Source organism: Dendrobates tinctorius, unplaced genomic scaffold (assembly GCF_039654945.1).
Source record: "Dendrobates tinctorius isolate UK_male_01 unplaced genomic scaffold, ASM3965494v1 ptg000116l, whole genome shotgun sequence".
In the NCBI taxonomy this organism is placed as follows: domain Eukaryota; kingdom Metazoa; phylum Chordata; class Amphibia; order Anura; family Dendrobatidae; genus Dendrobates; species Dendrobates tinctorius.
In genome coordinates this window covers 30,737,017-30,764,582 of record NW_027361784.1, presented here as the reverse complement: position 1 = coordinate 30,764,582, position 27,566 = coordinate 30,737,017, and the positions used below count along the sequence as shown (strand labels likewise).

The following is a 27,566-nucleotide window of genomic DNA, read 5'->3' as shown; positions in this document are numbered from 1 at the left end:
AGTCAAGGAATAACCAGTATTAGCAGTTTGTCTTATAGTATGGGGGTTGTCTGTCCTTTTAAATCCGAATCAGCTTTTCACACATTCCCACCCAATAATAAGTAACGAGTATTTAATTGCAAATTAGCCAGAGGTTCTAGAAGTCTTCTAGTCTATTGTGACCTCTGCCAGAAAGAAAAGCCAGAGATATGTGCTAGACCTGCCTAATCCCTAGGCTCCTTGGGTACAAAAGTGTTTGCATAGCTATGTTGATAGAACATAATACATTCCCCGGGTTTTATAGAATGTTATGTAACCTCTATCGCTAAATGTCACTCCTTTTGATGTAAGGTCTTTCGAGGAGATCACACATGAAATGGGACAACTTCCAGCCTAAGGTTATTACTCTTGGTATCAATTTGCATCCAAAACCAAATTTTGACTTGTATCATTACCGGTTGGTCTTTGGTTATCATAAGACCTGAAAATTGAGTTTCCTTAATAGTGACCAAAAATGGGAACCATCAAAGGACGGCTTAAAGATGGAGGCACCTTAGGAGAAAAAAAAATATTGAGAGACCCTTTTTCTTCTTGGGTTGCCAGACTCCCAACTGAATCCATGTCAAAATGTGGAGAGACCTTTTTTTCTTCTTGGGTTGCCAGACTCCCAACTGAATCCATGTCAAAGTCATATTTTGGAGAGGTAGCAGTTTTGAAGTATATAGACACCATTGGATGTCAATAATTTTGAAGACCACCTTAGACAAAAGAGACAGCCATGTTCCTGCTTCTCAGTTCGATCTGACTGCCAAATGCCCATTATTTGGGCCCTTGTTTTTCTGGGCGATAGATGGCCAAAAAAAGGTACTTTGTGCCTATACTACCAATATACGCACTGGCTGTCAAGACCATTGCTTAAAAAATGGACAAATTGTACATTTTTGAAAGTTCACCCTCTTTGGAGCACCTTAAATGTAGCTGCGAGACCATTAAGGGTCTCAACGTCAAAAGTTATCATGAAGTGAAGATTGAAAGTGGCTCCCCTAGTTGTACCAAGTGGTTTGCTCATATTTGCCCCTTGTGTCCTCCACATAATCCAGTTTTATTACCAACAACAGTCTATAAAGCGAGAATCTCTTTCAGAATGCCCATGCTCGTTGGCACGCAGCAGAGTCCTTCTTTACATTTCCAAGGAATTTCCAACAGGACTCAATTGTCAAAAAAAAAAAAAAAATCAATATTTCCTCCTTGCGTTGGCCAAATATCAGACAGAGATGAACCACCATGCAAGTCAGCATTTACAAGTTGTATGTCCTCTACTGATTAACGCTTCCCTACCCTTGACCACCACAAAATGTGCAAGCCTACGAACATATCTGTAAATGCAAAAAAAGTGAAAACTGAGCTCGTCAACGACCCCTGCGTGAGTCACAGGACGGCATTATTTTGTGTTAATAAACGCTATCAATCACATTTTTCTTTTTTCGGGTTTGGAAGTGTGAAACAAAAAGGAGGGGTTTTTAGGGAGATTAATTGAAAAATTTATTTTTTGGATGAAAAAAAAGTTTTTGAAACTTTTGTTTGTACAGTTCTGAACAAAGAATAACCAGTTCAAAAAGAAGAAAACAGAAGGTTGCATTGAACTAGAGTTTACTTAAGTGATTGCCAGGCGAGACGTGCAGTCTGCAAATGTGACAGCTGCAACACGCTGGGACAAACATGGGGCTGGAAGAGTTTGGCAGTGGTCAACTACACCTACCTGTGAGGTGTAAACACAAAGGAGCAATCTGTGAAGAGTATCTCCGAATTGTCACTGGTTCGCCATCTTTGAAATTCCAAAATTGTGTCCTACAAAGCTCAGGAAATAACTAGGGACCTATGATGTGGGGGTCTCCAGCAAAGATCATCTCATATATCCCATGGTGGCATTGGATGGGTCTGCTTAACTCTTTAAGGAACCGGACATTTTTCATTTTCGCCTTTTTGCTATTTTCTCACTGTTTCAAAAGCCATATATTATTTTTCCATTGACAAAACCGTACTGGGGCTTCTTTTTTTGTCGGAAGTGTAGGCCATACCATCAGGAATACTACGTTTATTTTGGAGCTAAATAACGACCCCAAACATCCAGCCAATGACATTCAGAGCAAGGAATCCTGTAAGTAATGATCCGGCCCCCGCAGAGCCCTGATCTCACATCATCCAGTCTGTCTGGGATCAGAAGAAGAGACAGAAGGATCAACAAAAGTGACATCCACAGAAGATCTGGGGTCAGATCTCTAAGATGTTTGGCACAAGCTCCTGCTCAAGTTTTTTGAAGAACTGATAAAGGGAAAGGGCGGTCACATGACATTTATATTTCTCTTTTATTCATTCATTTCCATTTTGCTAATTGACAAAAAAATAAACTATTAACCCATCCACTTATTTTAAAGAATGTATTCCACGCCAGCCTAGAACTATGGCACAGAATATAAGCATACATACATACAGTAACTATTCTGGAGGATCACCGCGCCCAGTCTGCTCTTCCAACATTTCTTCATGGATGTAGAAGAAGCTCCGAAGCTTGAAATACCTGATTAATTATCATCCTTCAGATTCAATAGAACATTGTTGACCTAAGAAGCTATACTGCACCAAAAGAGGGAAATGTAATGTCCATTTGTCAAGATGCTCGCTGTAAATATTGTCAGTGATAGCTTCCGCAGAAAAACAGCTCAGTTCAGACAGTTCTGAAGAAAATCAGTTCCTCTAGCAAAGGTTAATCTTTGATTAACGGTCGAAAGGACACATCTTTAAATTATCGTTTCAGGTGACTTTTCAGAATAAGTTGTGCATGTACATGAGGAATAACACCACTTCTGGTTACTATATTACTTGCATCCTGCATTTATAACCGGTTTTCCCCTATGCAGGCTCTAATTTTCTGTTGCCTCTGAGCTAGTGGGTGGAGACTAGCAGCTATAATGTCTCACATACATAGCACCCACGGACAAGAGGGATTCCTGCTATCTTGTCTCTATGTAGGAAATATTCATAAACAGCAGCACGGAGGACATTATACAGAAGAACCAAGAAATGTAAACGTTAATCTAGCAGGAAGATATTAGAAGCACCGGAATTGCCACCCGATCTCTCTGTGATCTGCTCTCCTTCTCACCTTACCATCTCCATAAACTTCAATAGGCAGTTGTAATCTGATCCCTCAGTGACTCCCTAAACTTCAATAGGCAGTTGTAATCTGATCCCTCAGTGAGATGGCAGTTTTTCTGTCTTGGACAAATTAAATTTTAGCTGTGGAAGTTGAGGTTACATCACCCAGTCTCACGCAGATCGCGGTCACTCTCCTTGATTGACTGGGCTGTGGGCGGTGTTTCACCGTATGTCACAGCCCAGTATCGAGCGCCCGCTGTAGAAGATCTTACTCTCTCCTTCTCTGCTTTCATTGGCACATGCTTGCCAGGCTCTGAAAGGCGAGAGGCAAAAAAAAAGACCAAGGAACCTTAAACATATTCACACTGTCTGTAGGGTAGGAGGACAACTGCAGACAAGACTGGAGATTAACACTGGGCTCCTCCCAGTCCTTGTAAGAGAGAAGACAGCCAAGACCCCACCAAATGTTTGGTGACATAATACATGTAGATCAAGGATTCTAGGATGAACCCAAAACTCCCAGTTGAAGCCAAAATGCTAGGGTAACACTACTCCTAAGAAAGGAGAGAGGGGAGGCACTCAAAAAGTACAAGGAACATTAGACATTCATACTATTCACCGGGGGACAACAAAGAGTCAAGTCCTCATAGTATCATAGAATGCTAGAGTTGGATGGGACCTCCAGGGTCATTGTGTCCAACCCCATTCATTGCAGGATTCACTAAACCATCACAGACAGATGTCTATCCAGCCTCAGTTTGAAGACTTCCCTTGAAGGAGAACTCACCATAGAATCATAGAATAGTAGAGTTGGAAGGGACCTCCTGGGCCATCTGGTCCAACCCCATGCTCAATGCAGGATTCGCTAAACCATCTCAGACAGTTGTCTATCCAGCCTCTGTTTGAAGACTTCCATTGAAGGAGAACTCACCATAGAATTTTAGAGTCGGAAGAGACCTCCTGGGCCATCTGGTCCAACCCCCTGCTCAATGCAGGATTTGCTCAACCATCTCAGACAGATGTCTGTCCAGCCTCTGTTTGAAGACTTCCATTAAAGTAGAACTCACCACCCCTCGTGGCAGCCTGTTCCACCCATTGATCACCCTCACTGTCAAAAAAAAAAATTTTTCTACGTGGACATCATAGCAGCTACATGAGCTACGTCTATAATCTCGAGGCTACATTTTCCCTTGAGGCACAAAACAACTTTCTCTATTTTTTAACCACTGAGCTTTAGACCCGATATCCTGATTTCACCCCAGATCAGCAGTTCCGACAACTCTTGTGCAGACCAGTCGTGTTATTTTGGAAAAAAAAATGTGTCTTTTTCTTGTGTAAATTAGTTGACCACAATCAGTCATGTTTGCAAAAACCCAAAAAAAATATATATATAAACTTCAAAAACGAGGAACCCTAGAGGTCAATGCTCTATTGATTAGCTGTCAGTGACCAAAACTCACAGTCTTCTGCTAGAAAAAAAAAACTGCAGCCTGGGACAGTTTGTTTTGTGATTTAGAGTGATTGGAGTCAATTAGACCGTACACACACACACACAGAGGCCTGTGAAAACCTGCATAAGGCGGCCATTGAGTTACACACACATCCCTTTCACTGCCCCTTACATCATCGCTATTTTGCAGAAGATTCCACTTAAGGAAAAAAGATCTGTGTGAATTTCAAACATGTGTAAAGCATACCGGCCACCGAAACGTGGCAAAAATTCCTCCATCTATATCGAGTGAAGCGCTTCTACATACTGGGAGAGGCTTAAAATAGTAACGGGACGCCTTCATGGAAAGGGATAACTTGATATTCTTCTTTCATAGAGAGCTTAGTATAGTAAAGGATGAGTCAAGGAGTTAAAGGCTATGTACACTTTGGCACGTTTTAATATGGTGCATTTGCTTCCAAATTTAAGTAATTTTCTAAATAGTGTCATTGACAGATTTTCTACCGTTTTGCTGCAATAAGTTATTAAACTGCCAAACTGTTACAAAATCGATCAGACCTCCTGTTTCTAATTGCTCTCTCATCTCTCCTCTGAAACCTCAGTGTTAGAGATAGCAGAAGGGTTGTTGAACACAGATCTCTACAATGTAGGCAGGGGAGAAAGGATGTACAGTCTCAGGGAGGACAGAGAAAACAGGCTGTAGATGAGGAAGAAAGGATGTACAGTCTCAGGGAGGACAGAGAAAACAGGCTGTAGATGAGGAAGAAAGCACATGGAGAGGAAAAAAAAGTACAGGATAGAAGCTGTGCTGATAAATGAAGTAATGAAGACAGCTGCATTATGGATACTCACATCCAGCCTATATTACTAGGAGGGAAACTCCCAAAAGTGATACATCTGGTTCAGGTTGAAAACTGAAAATCAGGGAATGAAGGAATGAAGATTGCAGACACAACTAATGGTAACCACACACATAAGTAAAAATTGTTTCGCCCATCAGACCGGACCACACAATATATATACAGCACAGGAGATGGGACGTGTTTAAAATACATTTTCAGAGCTATGCCGGGGCACCTATTATGGTATAAAGGGCTTGTAGGAATCCCATTTACATGATTTTAAAGGTTAATATGGAGAAAACTAGTGACATGTTCCTTTAAAAACTTTGGCCTCAGTACTGAAGAGGGGAGTCTGCAAAATCGGAGATATTGATTGCAGATGTCTCGATCTGGTCAAATTTAGTAAAAAAAATGTGTACAACCCTAAAAGATTGCCTGCACCCCTGAGAAATTCTTCTTGTGTTGGCTGGAATTTTTTGAGCTGGATAGCAGACATTTTTATTTGCAGAGTTAGACTTCTTGACTCATTAAATCAATTTAAAAAGGGGTTTTCCAGATTTTAGAGAAAATAAAATGGTGCCATCTCTGGTTGTCCTTTCTGGTCTTAGTTTATCTTCTGCATATATCATTCACATTAGCGCTGCAGACAATCACCCGCCTCAGCAGCAGAGCAGAGTACTGCAGTGCGCAGGCGCCGGACCTCTGACCTTTTGTGGCGCCTGCGCACTGCAGTACTCTGCTTTGCCCTCAACAGGGCAGAGCAGTGCGCCTGCGCCGGAGCCGCGATGGGAAGCAAGGAAGAGGACGTCACTGCATAAAGATGGGAGGCGCCAGACCTGGATCGCACCTGGGTGATTATAATGTAACTCGTTTTTCTTATCTTTCAGGTTACATCGGGGGCTTATCTACAGCATTACAGAATTCTGTAGATAAACCCCTGAAGGCGGTGGCCGCATCTTATATACGAAAAAATAGGTGACAGATTCCCTTTAAAGTCTCCCATCATCCTTGGCAACAAGCACGGACCATTCCCTCCCTACGGTGGAATCTGTGGAAGATCTCATTTTTCTTTATGGTCATCCTGAATAGGTTTTGTGTTTTCCAGTTTTCCCATGACTTTTTCCCTTCTCCAAGACAAAAATTCTGGAACAAGAACATCAATGGTGGAACCTTCCAAAAGAAAACAAAGACTTCTTGGCCCACCTGTTGTGAGAGCATTTACATCTAAGCCCTACTGCCCTGATAAATGACCCTCATGTTTTCTTTTTTTTTTATTTTCCCTTTCTTTAGTGACCTGAGGAACTTTGAGTTGAAGTGTCACCAATGAGCCGTAAAGAGCAATCAGTGGAGGTCCTTCCTGCCGCCTACTATATTACATGCCATCACCTCTCCAGCCCTCAGTCCATGCATGGTCACACTCGAGGAAAGTGAAATGTCCTGCTTCAGTAGACCCTGTCTGTTTACATTACCTGCTACAGAAGAAGAGCGGAAATTCACTCCCTGCTCTGCTAAGCATCATTAACCTCAATGAGAGCAAATAACCTGCCCTGATAGGGACCGTCCAGGGGTGCAATCCTTCATTCTCAGGGTGAAGAAGGATTAGCTTTTTATTAGAATATACTCCTTTACAGAAGCAACGGTGGCAAATTATCCATGGACAGGGCCCCACACTGGTCGGAGGTGAAGCATTACAAAATATAATGACATTTCTTTTAATTCAAGACTTGTATAATATGGAAAACTGCAATTCGAGACTGGGTTGAGATTAGTAAATAACCAGATTGCTACTCTTGAGAAGTCTCTTCGCCACGTCAGACGTCCTGTTAGAAGAAAAGGACAACTTTTCAAACTTTCTTAGATGCTCCTTTTCTATAAGACATACTGTATAATCAGAGTACCACCCCCTGTGGGAGGTTTGTTCAGTGTCACAGGAGATTTGCCAACTCTTTCGTGAGTCCTGGAGGTCTCTACTTTTCTTTGGGAACCTCTCAGATGTTCTGGGATAGTAGTGTGAATTTTTTGGCAAATTATCATCTGGCTAAGAAATACTCCATGAATGGACCCCAGGTGGCTCTCTTGACCACTCAAGAGACCTGATCCATCAAGTCCAGAAGCAGTAAGTGGTGAATATCTGGAATGGTTGCCTTCAAGAAGTTCCACCTTTGGGTATGAAGAGTGCAGTAACACTTTCTCAAGGCCTGACCGTGACCATTCAGCTTTAGGCAAAAGTGGAAAGTTCGACTGGAGAATTGCCTGCTGGTGGGGTGGGAGTTAATAAATCTTCATCTTAAAACTAATATCTTGGGGGTTAGCCATTGTCTTGAGGATGTCTGGGTAGCATCACAGAAGTAGCCATAAACCAGAACGGATAAAGAGAGGTTCTATACATTCAAGTGTAAGCCTGGCAGGTTTCGTGTCAAGCTGGACAGTGACCCAAAAAGGAAAAAGTTCACATAAATCAAAGTAGCAGACAACAAATAAATAGAAAAAGGAAAAAATCTTGCTGCTTAGATATAGTTAATGTTGCCAATTCTCCCGAAAAATCCTGGAAAAAAGGGGGACACCTCTAGACAACTGGAAGAGATAACAAATCTCGTAGGGGCACAAAAAGCCTCTCTAAACTTCAGATGGAGACATTTTTCAGGTGAGGTGTTAAACCAAGATGCATCATTAACCAATGATTCAGGGGGCGAGAATGAGGGAGTTTAGGGGGTGCATAAGAAAATGGGTAGGGGCTATGAGAAAACATTTGGCAACACGTTTCACAAAGTGCAACCATGCACTTCCCAGAAGGTGGCAAAAATTATCTAAGTGTGGTCAGAGACGCCAGATGGCATTAAACCTTGCCTACAAGGGTCAGTCCTAATGGCTGTTCTTCACGGTCCGTATACTAACCAGAATGCACAAACTGATCACCTATGTAAAGTTTGAGTTGGAAGATCAGTGGTCAACCAAGGGTTCCGGTCCATATATATGTTTGACCCCGGCCCAAGATGTAGCAGACATCGTGCATCTACCACCTAAGAGTCCAAGAAAGACTATGACAATACATCACTATCCAGTTTTGCTCTTCTTTCCCTTCTATACAGAAATGACACTACGTTGGTGCGAGTAGCAGCTCGAAGCACGAGAGTGGATGTAGCGAGACATTTATCTCAATCTTCTCCCAGCATGAACATTACACGAGGCCTCGCTAACAGACCGGGCTGCGGCAATGAGCACAGTGCATCAAGTCTAATTTAGAGGGTCAGCGGTTCTGCCAGTAATACACACCGCTGCTTGGAAGTGAAATATGGAATTATCTCTCGCGGCTTCGCTCATTGACTGCTGTGATTTAATAAATGGTCATGTTTATGAAAGATACAGTCACGTTGTTCTTTCACTTAGCATCGCTATGATACTATGATGCTCGATAGTTTGAAAGGACGGACCCCAACCAATTTGCCCATTTTAGCAAGACTTAAATTTGAAGAAATAACAAACATCCTAAACATTTATATATGAGTCATGGCCGTTACATGATGCAGCTTTTCCTCTAATGTAGGGTGATATCTTGAACATCATCAACCAAGTGACTAGTCATCAGGGTCATCAACAAATGTTGGCCATCATCTTGAGATGGAAGGCCAGTTGCCGTCCATCGTGGCAATAGAAAATCTGCTATTGGATATATGATTTAATATAATGGCGTTTCTCCAGACTTTGATATAACAACAGGTCTAGCCATGGCTCTATCCACATCCTTTTTGTGTATGCACCGGCAAAGCTTTTCCCGAACATGTGACTTCCTATCTTCAGCATACACAGCGTAACCGTCTTTTGGTATAACCTGGGCAAGTACTGTATATACTGGCATACCTTCTGCTCAGTATATAGATATATGCAATTAAAAAAAAGAATGCCAAAGGGTTAACGTTTCTAACAATGGGAGCCGTTGGCCAACATATGTAGTAGCCTTTGGCTGGGGAGGGCTACCAATGTAAACCTCCGACAGAAAGAACAGAGTCAGAACAAAATGTTTATCCTCCGTGACACATGTCAAAAAGAAGAGAACATCACATATTTAATTTGTGACCTGGACATATCAGGATAAAGCGGCGTGAAATTACATTATCTCTCTAGATGATCAGATTTGACCCAACACAACGTGGATCACAGTCTAATGCCAATGTCAGGACCCTATTGGCCTTTCATGGAAATGTTCAGCCGGATCAGTTTTTAGAATCCTGACCTCTTGATTCGGCAAAAGAGCCACAAAAAAAAAAAAAAAATGATCTTGGCGCTCTGTACTTTCAAGGTATCAGATACCATGACTGTTGCCTTTATTTGCCTTTAGGTTCACATTTGCCAATACGAGAGGGCAAAAACAAACAGCTCCGTAAACAAGGTCAGTCATCACTGAACCATGAGGCCAAAGTGAGATATCAGCAAAACAGCCACAATAAAGTGATAGCGGCGGCTCGTCAAGTTATGTTTTGTGCAATAAATAGTTATTATACAATGCACAGAGATTACAACATGATATTTACAAATCAGCTACGGCCCCAGGACTTGGGTTATGGTAGAGGTACCTAGCTGGCCCCAGGACTTGAATCAAATCCTTTGCTAGCCTAAGGACCTAGATTAGGATAGAGGTATCAGACTAGACCCGGGAATTGGGTTAGGGTAGAGGTCCAAGCTGGCACAAGGGCCTGTGTTAGGGTAGAGGTATCTGGCTGGCCCCAAGACTTGGGTTAGGGTGAAGGTATCCGGCTAGCCCCAAGACTTGGGATATGGGATAGGGCAGAGGTACCCTGACTGACTCCAGGACTTTTGTTAGAGTAGAGGTATAAAGCTTGCCACAGGACTTGTGTTATGAAAGATGTACCTTTCTGGCCCCAGGATTCGGGTTGGGATAGAGATAGCAAGCTGGCCCCAGAACATGGGTTGGAATAGAGATATCAAGCTGGCCCCAGAACTTGGGTTGGGATAGAGATACTAAGTTGGCTCCAGGACATAGGTTAGAGTAGAGGTACCAAGCTTGCCCATGGACTTGGGTTAGGTTAGAGGTACTGGGTTGGCTATAAAACTATTGATAGGGACCTTTGCTAGCAGGCTCCAAGATTTGGGATAGGTTAGCGGTACCTACCTGGCCCCGGGAACTGAGTAAGAATAGAGACACCTAGCTAGATCCATTACTTGGGTTCAGGTTATGGTACCAAGCTAGTGCCCTAATCTATGTCCTGGAGCCAGCTTGGTATATCTACTGCATCACAAGGTACCTCTACCCTAACTTGGGTTAGTGTAGAGGTACCTAGCTGGTCCCTGGACATAGATAAGTGTATGTGGCTCCAGGTCTTGAACCTCTGTTTCTGGTGCAATGTTTGATTCACCAGCTGAGGTTTAGCAGGAAGGAAACAAGACAAAATTTTATTAGATTGTAAATAGGTGGGTACTTTACAGACACAAAGCTTTAAATAAGAAAAAAAGGTTCACGTTTCTGAGCCAGCAGGTGAATCCGCCATATGCTCAGGTATCATTACCATTTATAATTAGGCGCCGTCAGCCGCATCTCCCTTGTTAATGCGTCCTGTCTATGTGTATAAATGTAATTTAATTAATACAAGTAGCACCTCAGGCACCGGGGATGATCCCCCAGGCGAGAACGTTTCCCAGTCGCCGCATACAGAATCAGATCAGTCACAGGGAAATCACATGGAGACAGTGTGACACTGCGGAGACAGCACCTCGAGGGACGCAGTCTCTGGTTACAAATGCTTGACGTTCATTTCATATTTATTCACTGGACTCATACCAATGAAAACATTCAGATTATTCAAGGGGAGACCCAGTTGTGTGTTCTGGCTGAGCGGACGAAGGGTAATTGGTCATTACACTGAGGATTTGCAATAAATGGTAATTGGTGGTATTACATGGACTCTTAATTGTAGGGCACACAGTATTTAACTCATGTACACAGACTGCACCTTGTTGTTTTTAGGTCCATGATTCTGTATTGATTAAGTTCCCAGTATATTTTTATAGCAGTCAGAGCGTCATTTTCTGATACAGAGCACCAAACATTGGTTTCCAGCTGCTGGAAGTCAACACCGGAGGGAGCTTATGAGCTTACTGTAAAATTGAGATTAGAATTACCCAGCTAACCCCAGGAAGTGAGTTAGAGTAGACGTACCCAGGGGATCCCAGGTCAGGTTAGGGTAGATGTACCCGACTGACCCCAGGAAGTGGATTAAAGTTTGAATTTCTCAGTGGCTTCAGGACTTGGGTTAGGGTAAGAGTACCTGGCTGACCCCAGAATTTTTTTATGGTAGAGGTATATAGCTGGTCTTAGGCTATGGTATGAATACCTACTTAGGCTAAGGGTAGGGTAACAGTAAAGGTATCTAGCAAGGTTAAGAATGCAGGGTAGTGTAGAGGCACCTACATATCTCCAGGACTTTGGTTATGGTACAAGTACTTGGCTGACCCAAGAACTATAGATTAATGTAGAAGTACATAGCTGGTCCTGGAACATGGGTTATGGTATGAGTACTTTTAGGATAAAAGTACCTAGCTGGCCTCAGGACTTGGGTTAGGGTATTAGCTAGCACCTAGCTGGCCCCAGGACTTGGTTTAGGGTAAAAGTACCTAGCTGGCTCCAGGACTAGCATTAGGGAAAAAGTACCTAGCTGGCCCCAGGACTGAGGTTTAAATATTAGTACCTAGCTGGCCTCAGGACTTGGGTTAGGGTATTAGCTAGCACCTAGCTGGCCCCAGGACTTGGTTTAGGGAAAAAGTACCTAGCTGGCCCCAGGACTAGCACTTGGGAAAAAGTACTTAGCTGGCCCTAGGACTTGGTTTAGGGGAGAAGTAGCAAGATGGCCCAAGGACGTGGTTTAGGGGAGAAGTAGCAAGATGGCCCCAGGACTTGGTTTAAGGGAGAAGTAGCAAAATGGCCCAGGGTCTTGGTTTAGAGGAGAAGTTGCAAGATGGCCCAAGGACTTGGTTTAGGGGACAAGTAGCGAGATCTCCCAAGGACTTGGTTTAGGGGATAAGTAGCAAGACGGCCACATTAATTGGGTTAACACATGAATACCAGACTGGTTCCAGAGCTATAGTTGGGACTTGGGTTGGGGTAGCAATACCTAGCTAGATCCAGAACTTCAGTAAGGCTACAGTTACCTTGCTGGACCCAGCATATGGGAGTTTTACCATCCCAGTGACTGTTCTCTGGTACAACTCCCATTCACTTCAATAAGAACTGAGGTACAGCGTGTGGTGCTCTGGCTATGTACTCTGTGTATATCCCTCCGCAGTGGACCTAGTAAGAGCAGATCAGTGCGTGTGCCAGTGGCGAACCCCACCAATATATTGATGACTTATCAATTTTGGAACAAATCAACGCAGATATGTCACTCGAAACATGGATCACCAAGGTACAACTTGCCTACTTTGGACACATCATACGAAGAGAGCAATCACTGGAGAAGGACACCATGACCCCATGGTCGGAAGAATGGAAGGAGCAAGGCGAAGAGGAAGACTAGCAACCTGATGGCTTGGATAATGGCAGAGAAGACCCTGGTGGACCTATCTAGTCTTCATCCATCAAGTCACCACAGCTCGAGATTGAGCTGAAGACGGTTAATAATAATAATTATAATAATAAGGATAGGCCATCAGTATATTAGCCCTAGACAAAACCTTTGACTAAATCTATGCTAGAATTTTGGAGATTTGTGCAAGAAAAAAGGAGCTCTGCCACGTATAAAAAGATGTACTGTATAGAAGAGGTTGTAGAAGATTAGACAGACACTGCTGTCTTCATCCAGAAACAGCGCCACCCTTGTCCACAGGCCGTGTGTGCTATTACAGCCAAGGTTTATTCACATAAATGGAGTCGAGCTGCAATACCAGACACGGCCTGCAGATAAATGTGGCACCATTTCTGGAAGGTTATAGCCATGTTTTTCGAATCTCATACACTCATGTACTTGACAGTCGATTGGATAATCAGAAAATCTGCAATAATCTAATGCTGCAATTCCTTTTCTCTGCCAAATAAAAGAGGAAAATGATATTAACCTCCCTTAATTAACAAATATAAAGACAAAGTATAACAAATGTGATATCAAAATCTCTTCTGGCCAAAAAATTCTCGTCCCTTAGAAAAAAAGCAAAGTCTCAGATACAGCAGCGACAGATCAGTGAACTGGAACAGAAAGAAAGCCGGACCCCGGAGCGATGAATCCAGACTGATTATTCATTATACAACCCCGAGAGCTGCGCTTCCATAAACTCCATTACCTTCAACATGGGGAAAAAAACTCAAAATAACCAATAAGAAAAATCAACTTGTGGGACAATTCTACTAATGAGCAGCCGTTAATTATTGATCTGGACCGGTCAAGGCTGCTAATAAGAGATTTACACATAGTGATGAGATTCACTCGTGAAGGAGCATTTAGAGAGAGTACAGAAGGCCACACCGGAAAGCTGCATCAAATACGGGAAAACTACCACTTGTAACCTATCAAGAGGTAAAGCGACACTAGAGGAAAGGCACAAAAAAAACAACAGCAACTCTCCACTGGATTCAATATTGTTTCATACTGAAAATAGAAGAAATCTTGGTGCTGCTGCTCTCCCACTTCTCTCTAGTGTGTACTTGTAACACAACTTACTGCAGCAGGAGCCTCTCCCCTCTGATGTGTTTGCAGTAGGACAAGTCAAACCCCTTTGTGAAGAGATAAGAACATTACAAGGCCACCAGCTGAAGACCACTTACTGCAGCAGGAGCCTCTACCCTCCATCCTCCTATTTGTAGTAGGACAAGCCACACCCCTTGGTGAAGAGAGAACATTACAAGGCCTCCAGCTGAAGACAATTTACTGCAGCAGGAGCCTCTCCCCTCCGTCTTGTTTGTAGTAGGACAAGCCAAACCCCTTGGTGAAGAGATAAGAACATTACAAGACCACCAGCTGAAGACAACTTGCTGCAGCAGGAGCCTCTCCCCTCCATCCTGCTTGTAGTAGGACAAGCCACACCCCTTGGTGAAGAATGAAGAACATTACAAGGCCACCAGCTGAAGACAACTTACTGTAGCAGAAGCCTCTCCCCTCCGTCCTCCTGTTAGTAGGACAAGCCAAACCCCATGGTGAAGAGGGCAGGATTTTAGAAGGCCACCAGCTGAAGACAACAGCTGCTTTTCACCCTCTGTGTTTTTTCTCTTGGCGTGAACACCAAAACTTGCATATAAAACTTATTGAAATACTTCTAGGGTGATGAAAACAGCCCCAAGCCACCACCTTGATTACACAGTGCAGTCAGGGGTGTAGCTGTAGGGGTTGTAGCAGTAGCAGTTGCTCCGGCACATGGTGCTAGATAAGAAGGTACTAGTTTCATAGATGTGGGCCATATTGAGGAATTTATGTTGCGGTCTACGAATTTCAATTTACAAGATAAACCCTGAATGAAGAATAAACTTCAGCCACGAGTCCTTCCATCACCTCACCCAGCCAATTACTCCAGGCACGGCGATGACCTGACTTATAAATCCTTTCCTGCCGCAGCCATGAGTCAGATGACAGTAAGGACGGCAGTGCTGGAACAACATTAGTGAAATCTAATTTGAGGAAGGTTTCTCATCGCTGAGGATCTATCGAGAAGAGAGTTTGTTATATTCCTGGCGTCATTAATCATGACATCAGTGCGATGCAATCCATGTTCACTCAATGCTAAGAGACGTGAAGGAGCAATAAGGAAGAGTCACCGTACAATGCTGCTCAGTTGTGCCGTAAGCACGGATTCATGTGACGGTGCAATCTCACGAGTGACACCGGAGGAATATCCTGAGGCTTCTGGGCCCCAGTGCGAGGTCCGTACCATGGCCACAGTGCCATGTGTAGTAGGTTGTCCTGTCGGGCACCAAATCTGGGCACGACTGTTACCTCTGCACCCCAAGAAAAGACCAAGGAGAGGTGCGTCCTATAAAAAGTGGTGGATTTAGGGAAAATATTTTGGCTACACAATCCATACATCTCGTCCTCCTGGAAGCACGTCCCTAAATGTTGACAACTATAGTGATGCAAGTATCTTTCTACTAACAAGTTATAGGATAAGTGAGATCTTGCATGTTAGTGGGGGTCTGACCGATCCCGAGAACTGGACTCTGAAACGGCTTGTGTGAATGAAGCGGTGGCCAGGCAAGCATACCACCGCCTGGCTATTACCAGAAGTCCCATGGACAATGATTTCAGTGGTTTGTATGCCCAGCCACCGCTCTAGTTAGATGAGGCATTTCCAAGCCTAATTCTCGGGATTGGTTGGGGTCCCAACGGTCAGACCCCATTCAAACAACAAGATCTTAAGATATGAATAACCCTTTAATACTGTCATAAAAGCCACTCAAGAAACCGCAACATTCCTAGTTTCTGTAGTCTACCATATTAGCAGATTTGTATGTAGCCCAATCATTGATATGGTCCTCAAAACGCCCTGGCCAAAAATTAAAGGGTCTTTTCAATGGTCAGTCTGAAGAGCAGCTACTTAAAGCTCATGTGTAATGATTATTCCCAGCCAGAACCCAACTAGTGCGCCCATTAGCTGGGAATATGGATAACTCATACCGTACATGCCCTCCGCTCCCTACTCAAAAACTAGCGAATGCTCGCACTCACAGTGTGCGCGCTGGAGGGAGTCACTATTCTGCAGTCACACAGAACGACTGCAGACTTTTGGATTTGGACCGGACATACCCTTTAAGAAAGGGTATGAGGAAGGAAAATTACATCCACGGCACGTGATCGAGCAAGTCACCAAAGGATGAAAGTGTTATGACCTATAGAGAAAATTGCGGATCCGTGAGATTATAATTAATACAGTCTTGAAGAAAAGACCCCCAAAGACCACTGTTTAGTGTATAGTGCTGCTATCCTCCCACAGGCAGTCTAAGAAAGCCATAATCTAATATATAAAGCTCAAGTGTGTGTATGTATGTGTGTGTGTGTGTATGTATGTATGTGTGTATGTGTGTATGTATGTGTGTGTATGTATGTGTGTGTATGTATGTATGTATGTATGTATGTACAGTATGTGTGTGTGTGTGTATGTATGTATGTATGTATGTACAGTATGTGTGTATGTATGTATGTATGTATGTACAGTATGTGTGTATGTATGTATGTATGTATGTATGTATGTATGTATGTGTGTGTGTGTGTCCGGGATTGGCATCCGCACCGTCGCAGCTACAGCCACAAAATTTGGCACAGTCGCACGTCTGGACCCCAAGAGCGTCCTAAGCTATGTTGTGAGGCGAAATTTTAACCCCGCGCGTTCCAATTCACCAAACAATTTTACCCCTAGCTACTTACTGGGGAAAAAGTGTGTGCGCTCAAGCCTCGCCCCTCATTATGATGTCATAATGGTTGCCATGGCGATGCTGATGTCATCATAGGTTGCAAGCCCCGCCGCTCATTATGATGTCATAATGGTTGACTATGGGATGGAGGATGTGTGATGGGTATATGGGCACTGGACTATGGGATGGAGGATATGTATGACGGGTATATGGGCACGGGACTATGGGATAGCGGATATGTATGATGGGTATATGGGCATGGCACTATGGGATGGAGGATATGTATGATGGGTATATGGGCACGGGACTATGGGATGGAGGATATGTATGACGGGTATATGGGCACAGGACTATGGGATGGAGGATGTGTGATGGGTATATGGGCACTGGACTATGGGATGGAGGATATGTATGACGGGTATATGGGCACTGGATTATGGGATGGAGGATATGTATGACGGGTATATGGGCACAGGACTATGGGATGGAGGATGTGTGATGGGTATATGGGCACTGGACTATGGGATGGAGGATATGTATGATGGGTATATGGGCACAGGACTATGGGATGGAGGATGTGTGATGGGTATATGGGCACGGGACTATGGGATGGCGGATATGTATGATGGGTATATGGGCACGGGACTATGGGATGGTGGATATGTATGATGGGTATATGGGCACTCGACTATGGGATGGAGGATATGTATGATGTGTATATGGGCATGGGACTATGGGATGGACAATGTGTGATGGGTATATGGGCACTCAACTATGGGATGGAGGATATGTATGATGGGTATATGGGCACGGGCCTATGGGATCGTGGATATGTATGATGGGTATATGGGCACTTGACTATGGGATGGAGGATATGTATGATGGATAAATGAGCACGGGCCTATGGGATCGTGGATATGTATGATGGGTATATGGGCACGGGACTATGAATGACTATGGGATGGAGGATAATTATAATTTGCTATAACTAACCACAGTTAGTTACTATGCCCGGGAAGCAACAGGCTCTTCAGCTAGTTTAATATAAAATCCTATGCAATCTTATGAGGTGACTCTGCTAATTCTGTCCTAGTCTATCCTGTAAACCTGAAAAGTCATCTCACAAAAATACAGAGCATAAGGAATAAAGAGATTTAAAAAATTCCAATAATGGACAACTCCTTTAATACGCATTACCAGTATAAGCACAATTGTTTCCAGGGCAAACCAGTGGTTCGAGTTTTGTTATGGGAACATTGTGTGGATCAGCACCTCCATCTACATGAATGCCCACAATGTTAAATGACTTGGTGATCCAAGTACACAAAATGTCTCTAAGATAATGCTGAAGCAACTAGGTACAGAACGTAAGTGTTGTCATGGGGAAACATGAATAGAGGTCACCTGAACTGGATTCCATCTCTATAAGCCAAGCCTTATATTTCAAGGCCGCAGGCAATTAAAGTCAATTACACGTGTTCCCAGGTGAAGAACGACTCACGACTACTCACCAAAAAACCTATCCAACAAAAAGGGGATGACTAAAGTAGACAATTCCTTTAAGACATAAACAGTTAAAGCCAAATATATAAAGTCACTCACCTGTATATTAAAGCAACCATCCGAGGACTTGCACAGCACCTCCACGGGTCGATCCTGTCTGGTTTCTGTTCTTCTGCATCCCAGACATTAAAGGCTTGTACACTTTATCTAAAAAAAATACAAACAAGAGATGAAGAAGCCATAAAGCAAATATATGATTTTATATTCTATTTCCTCATTAACATTTAAAAGGATCCTCCACTGAAAGTACCTGCCCTAGAAGACGAGATGATAACGACCGAGTGGAAAAGGAAAATAAAAATTACACTTTCCCTTTAAGAACCTGTATAACAGATAGAGTGTGGCAAGTCAGGTATAAATCCGTTGCTCTTTAATGAGATGGCACTGCTGACTCTGTCCCAGTCTATACTGCAAAGCTAACAAGTGAGCTGCAGGAAACAAGAAACATTATGCTAGTGTGCGTTCTGTGATCTTTTTTTTTTTAAATAATTCTTTACGGATTTTAAATTTTTACTTAAGGGTAAATAATGTCCCAAAAATAAAACTGCCGGAATTAGATGGAGAATAGGGTAAAATGAAGATTACCAGGTTATCATTTATGAGAGTCGTCCAGATCACGCCGAGCCCGTATTAGCCAATATTTGTAAGATGAGACGAGCTTTGCGATAATGAGAGATTGTTATTTAGAGGAAATACACGCGACGCTCCCGGTAACCTTTCCTAAAACGCGCCGAGCTTCCAAGTAAACCCGAACAGCACTCAACGGACTCCGGTGCCAGCTGCTGCCAGGAACAAGGACGGGCCAGAACAAAAGGCTTTACCATCAGACCTCGCGCTCTATATTGTCCCCGTATCTCCCTCTGGAATTGTATAATTCTCTTTTTCCAGCCAGGGTCTATTTTAAGCCTCCATTTGTTAACAAACATGATTAAATACCTCTCCAGAATGGCTGCTGCGTGCTCGCCATTAAATAGGATCCTGCCGCCGGATTTTCAGGACGCTGACGCTTCTGTCAATACGATGGGCTACATTTTAAAAAGGAACGGTCATAAATCTCAGAAATGTCACCTTCCTTCTGTACAGAGCAAGCACATTCCGCAAAATTTAAATGAAAAAAACGTTTAAAGGAGTCATCCACTACTTTCATTTACGTAGAATAGGCCAATCAATTAATCAATATCTGATCAGTGAGGATCAGACTCCCTGGCAATGCCTTCGTTTTTTGTTTTTTTTTTTGCAAGGTAGAGCGCCACACGTTAAGTTGTGGTTGTGTCTGGTACTGCAGTTCATTTTCAAGTGAAAGAGCCTGAGCTGCAGTACCAAGCACTGCCACAATCAAATGGGTGGCGCTGTTAAAAAGAAAAAGCCCTGCAGCCACCTCATTGCTGTTTGTCATGAGCAAAATCCTGACTAGTCAGACAATATAGTGGTTTAAATGCCTAGAGAATCTCAAAGAACAATTCCTTATTACCAGGGACTGCCTATTTATAACTAATCTTGATTACAACCCTCTAATGTCACCAAGCTTTCATTTGATTTGGGCTGAGCTGCAATACCAGACCCAACCTATAAATAAGAGAGGTGCTGTATCCCACAAAATCCCAGGCTGGACATGTATAATGTAGCCCACAATAAGGTGGGTGCAGTCATCAACAGCGGCACTATCTACTGTATAATTTCTTCCACGAGGAACCTTAAAGGGGAATTCCACTGAATGTATTCGGAAAATGACTAGGCACATGATCCAAAATTCATCCAGAGTTCAATTCATTGCCTTGAGGGCCTAAGAAGCCTCCACCACCCAAATTCCCAGTCTTGTCCGATTCGATCAATCTATTTACGGTATCTATGACTTCCACAGAGGAAGGAAACTCTTGTAGGAAAAGCTAAAAGAATCCCCAAAAATGTTTAAAAGTTTTTAAACATTTTTACTGAGTCCAGAGCTTCTGTTTAAGCTTATGGCAGCTTTCTAGGACCACCCAACTCTTAATAATTGGGATCTCCTGATGGCCATGGAGAAACCTATGCACCCCAGAAAAAGTTGGAGAAACACGATCTTGGCCATCTCTTGTAAGGTCTTAAGATCCTTGTACAGGAGCAAATGGACGTTCATAAGATTGTTCTTCCCCAAACAGCTTTTGACGATCCATGTGAACGGGCCTGTGATCGCACGTCAATCGGCACTCGTGACTGGGCCAAAATTGACCCATCTAAATGGGCCTTTATGGAGCCACGGATTCGACCATCTACACAACTTCCACAAACTAGTGGAGAATGCCACAAAAGCCCAAGTTTTTGATGACCCGGGACAGGGTTGGAAAAGGTCCACCTGTAACATTGATTCTTGGGGCCCACTATTCAGCTACATGCAAAAATGACCTGACCCTAGTGCACAAATTTACTTTTGCTTCTATGTAATATTAATTTGGCTAGCTTTATTTAATAAATGATTAGACGATACCTTTTTCTGAAAATTGTGAATCAAGTATAATAGGATTACTCATTAGCACTCGTTCACAGGGGCCTTCCGGAGGATTCTCCTCTTCTCCTGTGGGCCAGTCTGAGACTGCCTGTGAGAATGGGCCACTAAAGAAATGCCTTTCGACTGGTGTACAATAGATCGTCATTCATAGACAAGCCAAAATTGGCTCATCTAAATAGGTCTTTATGGAGTCACTGTCTATCTCCATAGCTCCCACAGAATTTAGGGGAGAGGGCCAGACAAACATGACAGAGGCTCAGCGGAATATGGCCACACAGTTTAGACAATTACCAACTAGCAGGAGGAAATTAAAGGAAACCTGTCAAGCGTTTTACATCTTACGTTTAAGGCATCTAAATAGGGTTCCTACAACCACTTTATGCCATCATTGATGCCCCGCATACTTCTGAAATAGTATTTTATTCAAGTACCGAGTTACACCGTCTGGTCCCATGGGAGTATCCAGATCACGCTCGGCATGTCTTCTTCTCTCTTGATGGACTAGGATGACGTCTCCCGCGTCACCTGCACGGTGCTTGAAGTCTCGCACTTGCGTAGTTAAGCCATTGACCTGAGCAGACGCGCCTTGTTCTGCCCTACTGAGGGCGGAGCAAAGTCCTGCAGCGCGCTTCACCTCCATGTTGCCAGCTCCTTGATGGGCTGCAGGTCGATCAGTAAGGCCGAGCGAGGCGCGTCTGCTGAGGTCTCTGATCCAACTGTGCAGGCGCAAGACTTTCCTTAGTCATTCATTTCCTTCCATCAAGATAGAAGTGGTGGTGTTTGCAAAACACTACAGGAGGCACCGGGCGAGATCCAGAGACACCCATCAAGAAGAGACAAAGCGCTATAAAAATGCATGTGCAAAAAACATACTTAAAAGTGCAATGAAAAAAAAAATGGAAGTAAGCCAGTTTACTTAATGGATGCAGAAACGCAAAAGAAAATCTGCAACTAAATTGCAGAAGTATCTCTGCTTTGCATTTTGCAGAAATGTGAATTCAGCTCTGGAGTATTCCTAAAAAGCAGCCTGGAAAAAAGTTGTTGCATGAGTTTGATTCCCCAATAAAAGTGCCTCTTCTTCACAGGGCGGTGCGATATGGCCTTTTACTTAGGGCTCTTTCACACATCAGGTTTTCGCCGTCAGGCGCGATCCGGCGCTTTTGACAGAAACCGGATCCGGCGAAATGCAATGCCGGATCCGGTTTCCCCCCCATTGACTTGCATTTGCGCTGGATCGCGCCGGATGGCCATGCGTTTCATCCGGTTTTCGCCGGATCCGGCAATGTGTCGCGATCCGGCGTCTGGAAAAAACGGCTACTGTAACGTTTTTTGTCTCCGGCGAAAAAGCCGGACACGCCGGATCCGGCGCATCCGGCTTTTTCACACAATGAAAGCCTATGAGCGCCGCAATGCGCCGGATCCGGCGAAATCCGGATCCGGCGGCCGGATCCGGTTTTTTGGTCTGAGCATGCTCAGTAGCTCTGCCCACAGGAGATATATAAAAGCAAGACAATGGGACCCTCAGCCACACCCAACATGCCACCCAAGCCAAGAACCAGGAGCAGGAGAAGGCAGCAGACATCTGCAGCAGCAGCAGCACCATCAGCACCACCACAAATGGAGCAGCAAATGGAACATGCTGAGGAGGGGAGTCCAGCAGCAGATGAGAGACGGTAATTATCAAATCCCCCATTCCTCCAAACTAGGGCCATGGAATATCAAGATATTCATTGGCCCTTTGTTTCTCTTTATTCAACAGCCGCCAAAGAGATGCAGCAGCAGCAGCAGCAGAAATGGAATCACTGGCAGCAGCAACAGCAGCAGCAATACCCACAGCCATGGAGTCTGGCCATCAACAGGACAGCACATCTTCTTCTGGGAGCCCTCCCTCGCATCGTCAGCGTTTGACGGTAAGTTTTTATTTCCAAAATCCATCATCTCTGTAATATATGTCTATTCATTGCCTTTTATTTCAAAACAGGAATCACAAGATGAAGAGGAGCTCCCAGAAGAAGAAGGAAGGGGTGGACAGACACCTGGAGTGGGCTCACAATTGGTAAGTTTTTTGCATCAAACGCAGAAACACAACATCACACTACACACAACACATAGAAAACAATGTTCTGCAGACCACACACAGCAAACAAATGCCTACATCCAAAGACATAACATTTTTTGTTTTCTTCTCTAGTCTTCCCAATCTGGTGCTTGGCCAAGAGGTCCTCGCAGTGCCTCCCAGGGTCGTCGGCGACAGCAATGCGGCGGTCACCAGCGTGTAAGTATAAATATTTTTGCTTTGTTTTTTTGCACTTTTTATTTCATTTCTTTTGTGGAGGCTAATTATGTTATTTTTGTCTTTTTCTTTAACAGCCTTCACAGCGTGCTCCCGACTCTGACGGTGAGGATGGAGGGATTGATGTGGACCGCCTCATCGATCTCGTCAGAGAAAGGGAGCCGCTCTGGAATATGGCTGACCGCCGCCACGCTGACCTGATCGTTACCCGACGACTCTGGGAGGAAATCTGTTCACTCCTTGTGGACCGCTGGGAGGACCTCGATGTTCGGGCCCAGATTAAAGAGCGTAAGTATATACAGTACCGGTTGCTTGATGTAAACCAGTGTTTCCCGAACTCCAGTCCTCGTGGTCCCCACGGATCATGTGTTCAGGATTTCTATTTACTATGGAAATCCTGAAAACATGACCCCTGGGGACCATGAGGACTGGAGTTTGTGAAACACTGATGTTGTATACTAACCACTTTGTCCTTTCTCGTTTCAGGGGAGAGAATTGTGAATCGGTGGCGGTCTGTGAGGGATCGTTTCAAGAAGGAGTTCAATAAAGAGATGCGGGCCCCGAGTGGATCTGGAGGACGCAGGAGCAAGTACAAGTACGCACAAGCCCTGTCGTTCCTCCGGGAAACAATGCTCACCAGAAGGTAAATATTACACACCACATGTGAAAAAAAATGTTAGATGTAACTTTTTTTTTTCAGCCAGGGCCATACCATGTCAGTATTTTATTTGTTTTTTTTTCTCTTTATTCCACAGCACGGTGAGCAGCACTCGGGAGCCTGCACGATTGGACCCTTCTGAGGCGATCCCTGAGGAGACCGGCACCGAGGGACACTTCGACCGCCCCGGTACATCTGCACCTTCCCAGCCTTCCCACACATTCGACCCATCTGTCCCATCCACCAGCACAGGAGCATCGTGGCCGCCTACATTACATGAAGCTGCTGGTGAGGAGATCGCTTTCCCTTTACCCCACCCTTCTGCCCCTGCCGCCTCTAGTACACCTGCGGGTACTGGGCGGCAGCGGCAGAGGGGTCAGGAAAAGAGTTATGCGCAAGAGTTCTTGCATCTGAATGCATCTTTCCAGAACTGTCTAAAAGTCTTGTCAGAGCAAATCTCCGCAGGCTATCAGCAGATCAACTCCAGCATTCTGGAGGTGAAGACACTTCTGCAAACCATGCATTCAGAAGCAAGATCTTCGCCAAACCACACCTTTTTCAGGTCTGTGGTGGAGCGCATGGCAACACTATCTCCTACCCAGCAGATGCATGTAATGCATTCGTGCCACGGTGCTCTACAGCAGGTTAACTCCCAACCTCCACCTCCCACCACTGTAGTTCCTCCACCTGCACCCCCTCCAGCCACTTTCCATCCTCCCCCTCCTATTACATCTGCACCCCCTCCAGCCACTTTCCATCCTCCCCCTCCTATTACATCTGCACCCCCTCCAGCCACTTTCCATCCTCCCCCTCCTATTACATACCAGCAACCTCACCAGTACCAGCAACCTCCCCAGTACCAGACATCTCCCCACTTCCAGCAACCTGCCCCGTACCAAACTCCTTCCCCGTACCAAACTCCTTCCCCGTACCAAACTCCATCCCCACACAACTTTCCATCAACATCATCTGCTCCTACAGTCCCTGCCCAACCCTCCACTCCACCACCCACCACCTCTTCTGCCTCCCACATGTCCACCCATTCTGTAGCTTTTTCCACACCTTCACCTCTAACTGTTCCTTCCCCACCACGATCCCAGTCCTCTCTCCACACACCCAGTGTCGAAGTGTCCCGCAGCCCCTCCAGCAGTATTTCCACCCCACACTACACAGATTTGTAATTTTTTTTTTTTTAATAAAAATGCCCATTGGGTTTAAAACCTTTATTAAAAAAGTTTTTTGCACTTTAAAAACATTTTACAAAAAAAAACATTTTAAATAAAAGTTAAATTATCGTTTCACAATGGTTGTCTGTCATTTCTTTCTGCGGCGAACTATGTTTAAAAAAAAGGTTAAATACAGGGTATTTCAAAGGTAAAAAGGTATTCAAAACCAGGTATATAACTGTGGGTAAATTTTAGCTTTTTGCCACAGTTGTGTTCCTGGTTGTGTTTGAAGCAAAGTATTTCACCTAAAAAGTTGTGTTTATTGTTGGTGATTTCCTAACAATGTACACAACTTTTGTTAAAAGGTGAAATACTTTGCATAAAACACAACCAGGTACACACCTGTGGCCTAAAGCTAAAAATAGTAAGACCATGACAAGATAGCCAACTTTGGTTGGCAAAGGTATATACTGTTGGTCCAGAAGGTACACAAGTTTGGTTAGGGCACAAATCTTTCACACTCTGTCATCCTGCCAGTGTACTCTGCCTTGAGGGTCAATTTTAAAAACCGGATCCGGCGTAATCCGTCGAAAAACGGATAGAAAAACGGATGAACCGGATGAGACGGATCCGGTTTTGTCTGTCAAGAACAAGACGGATCCGGCAGAAAACCGGATCCGGCACATCAGGTTTTACAAAACATTTGCCGGATCCGGCATTCCGGCACGACGCCGGATCGCGCCTGACGCCGAAAACCTGATGTGTGAAAGTAGCCTTAGTTGCAAACCTCGAGGTTGACATCATGAATCGCAGCAATGCGCAGTCGGCTGCTATAAACTTAACTGACCTCACCGCTCGCTCGTCTGAGTTTCAGCTGGGGACCGGCGTGCCAAACATTCTGCACAGAGCTGCCAGTTTTCATACACTTGGAAGATGTTCAACCTCTGACAGGGAAGTAGCTGCGGAGCTTTCCTGGAAAAGCGAGAAATCCGAATAGGGCTCGGTGACCAATTTCACAACACCTCGCTCCAAGATGGGAGGAGCCGCGTACCCTCAAATTAAAGGCTAAAAAAAGTTTTAAATGTCCCCTTCTCTTGGGCCAAATCATTTCTTTTGTGCAGCATTTTGGTTAAGTTCAAGGAAAGAAAAATTCTGTTTCCATTTCAGGAACTAACCAAGCAGAACGATTACATAACATCGAATTAACTGCTCCACTTCTGTGGCCCGGGATCAAATGTAGGAGTTGTCTCCAGGAGTGACGCCAGGGGGTCTATAGACAAATGGCTCAAGACAACTTTCCATTTGGGAAATATTGCAAGACTGCAACCAGCGGCGTAGATACTACAATAACCCCTACTGTGAAGAAATATCAGTGTCATACAGTGCCAATAACAGCGGCATTCATGAAAAATATTAGCGCTATAGAATTTCCAGATAATTTCAGCATAAGACGCCAATATAATACAGTACCTAAATGAATCTATTATGATAAGTAGTACCACCATATAGTGCCCAAATAAAACCATATTATAATAGTACCACCATATAGTGCCCAAATAAAACCATAGTATAATAGTACCACCATATAGTGCCCAAATAAAACCATATTATAATAGTACCACCATATAGTGCCCAAATAAAACCATATTATAACAGTACCACCATATAGTGCCCAAATAAAACCATATTATAATAGTACCACCATATAGTGCCAAAATAAAACCATATTATAATAGTAGCACCATATAGCGCCCAAATAAAACCATATTATAATAGTAGCACCCTATAGTGCCAAAATAAATCCATATTATAATAGTACCACCATATAGCGCCCAAATAAAACCATATTATAATAGTAGCACCATATAGTGCCAAAATAAATCCATATTATAATAAACAGTAGTACCATATAGTGCCCAAATAAATAAACATTATAATAAATAGTACCACCATACAGTGACCCCCAAAAAAATTATAATAAATAGTACCACCACACAGTGCCCCAAAAAAACATATTATAATAAATAGTACTACCATACAGTGCCCCCAAAAAACATATTATAATAAATAGTGCCACCATACAGTGCCTAAATAAAACCATATTTTATAGTACCACCATACAGTGGCCAAATAAAACCATATTATAGTAAATAGTGCCACCATGCAGCACCCAAATAACACTACTAATATACAGCTTATGCTGTGACTGATCACCACATTCATATGGCGAGACATCCACCGGTAGACAGGAAAATGGTCAAGACTGCCATCAATGGAGGTGACCTGGACATAGTGCCCATACTAGGTGCCTTCAAATGGGAACACAAGAGTCCAAGAAAAAACATATTATACTAAACTACATCGTAATACAATGCCCAAATGTCACCACATTATACTACAATAAAACAAAACATACAATACTTAAATGGCATCAAAATAATAGCACTATTCAATGGCCAAATAAAACCACATTACACTATGTAATAACAGCATATTATGCCAAAATGTCACCATCCTAAATACCACCATACAATGTCCTGACACCATACTAAATACCACCATACAATGTCCTGACACCATACTAAATACCACCATACAATGTCCTGACACCATACTAAATACCACCATACAGTGCT

The 27,566-nt window shown here is 43.7% G+C and overlaps 1 protein-coding gene across 1 annotated transcript in view; it reads right to left on the bottom strand.

The window, feature by feature from the left end:
• Positions 1–27,566, bottom strand: part of LOC141101311 (uncharacterized) — a 184,258-nt gene that overhangs the window by 111,496 nt on the left and 45,196 nt on the right. Inside the window, exon 2 of the mRNA XM_073590325.1 lies at positions 18,371–18,478. The gene's annotated coding sequence lies outside the window, so the exon portion shown is untranslated. The remainder of the gene's footprint in view (positions 1–18,370; positions 18,479–27,566) is intronic.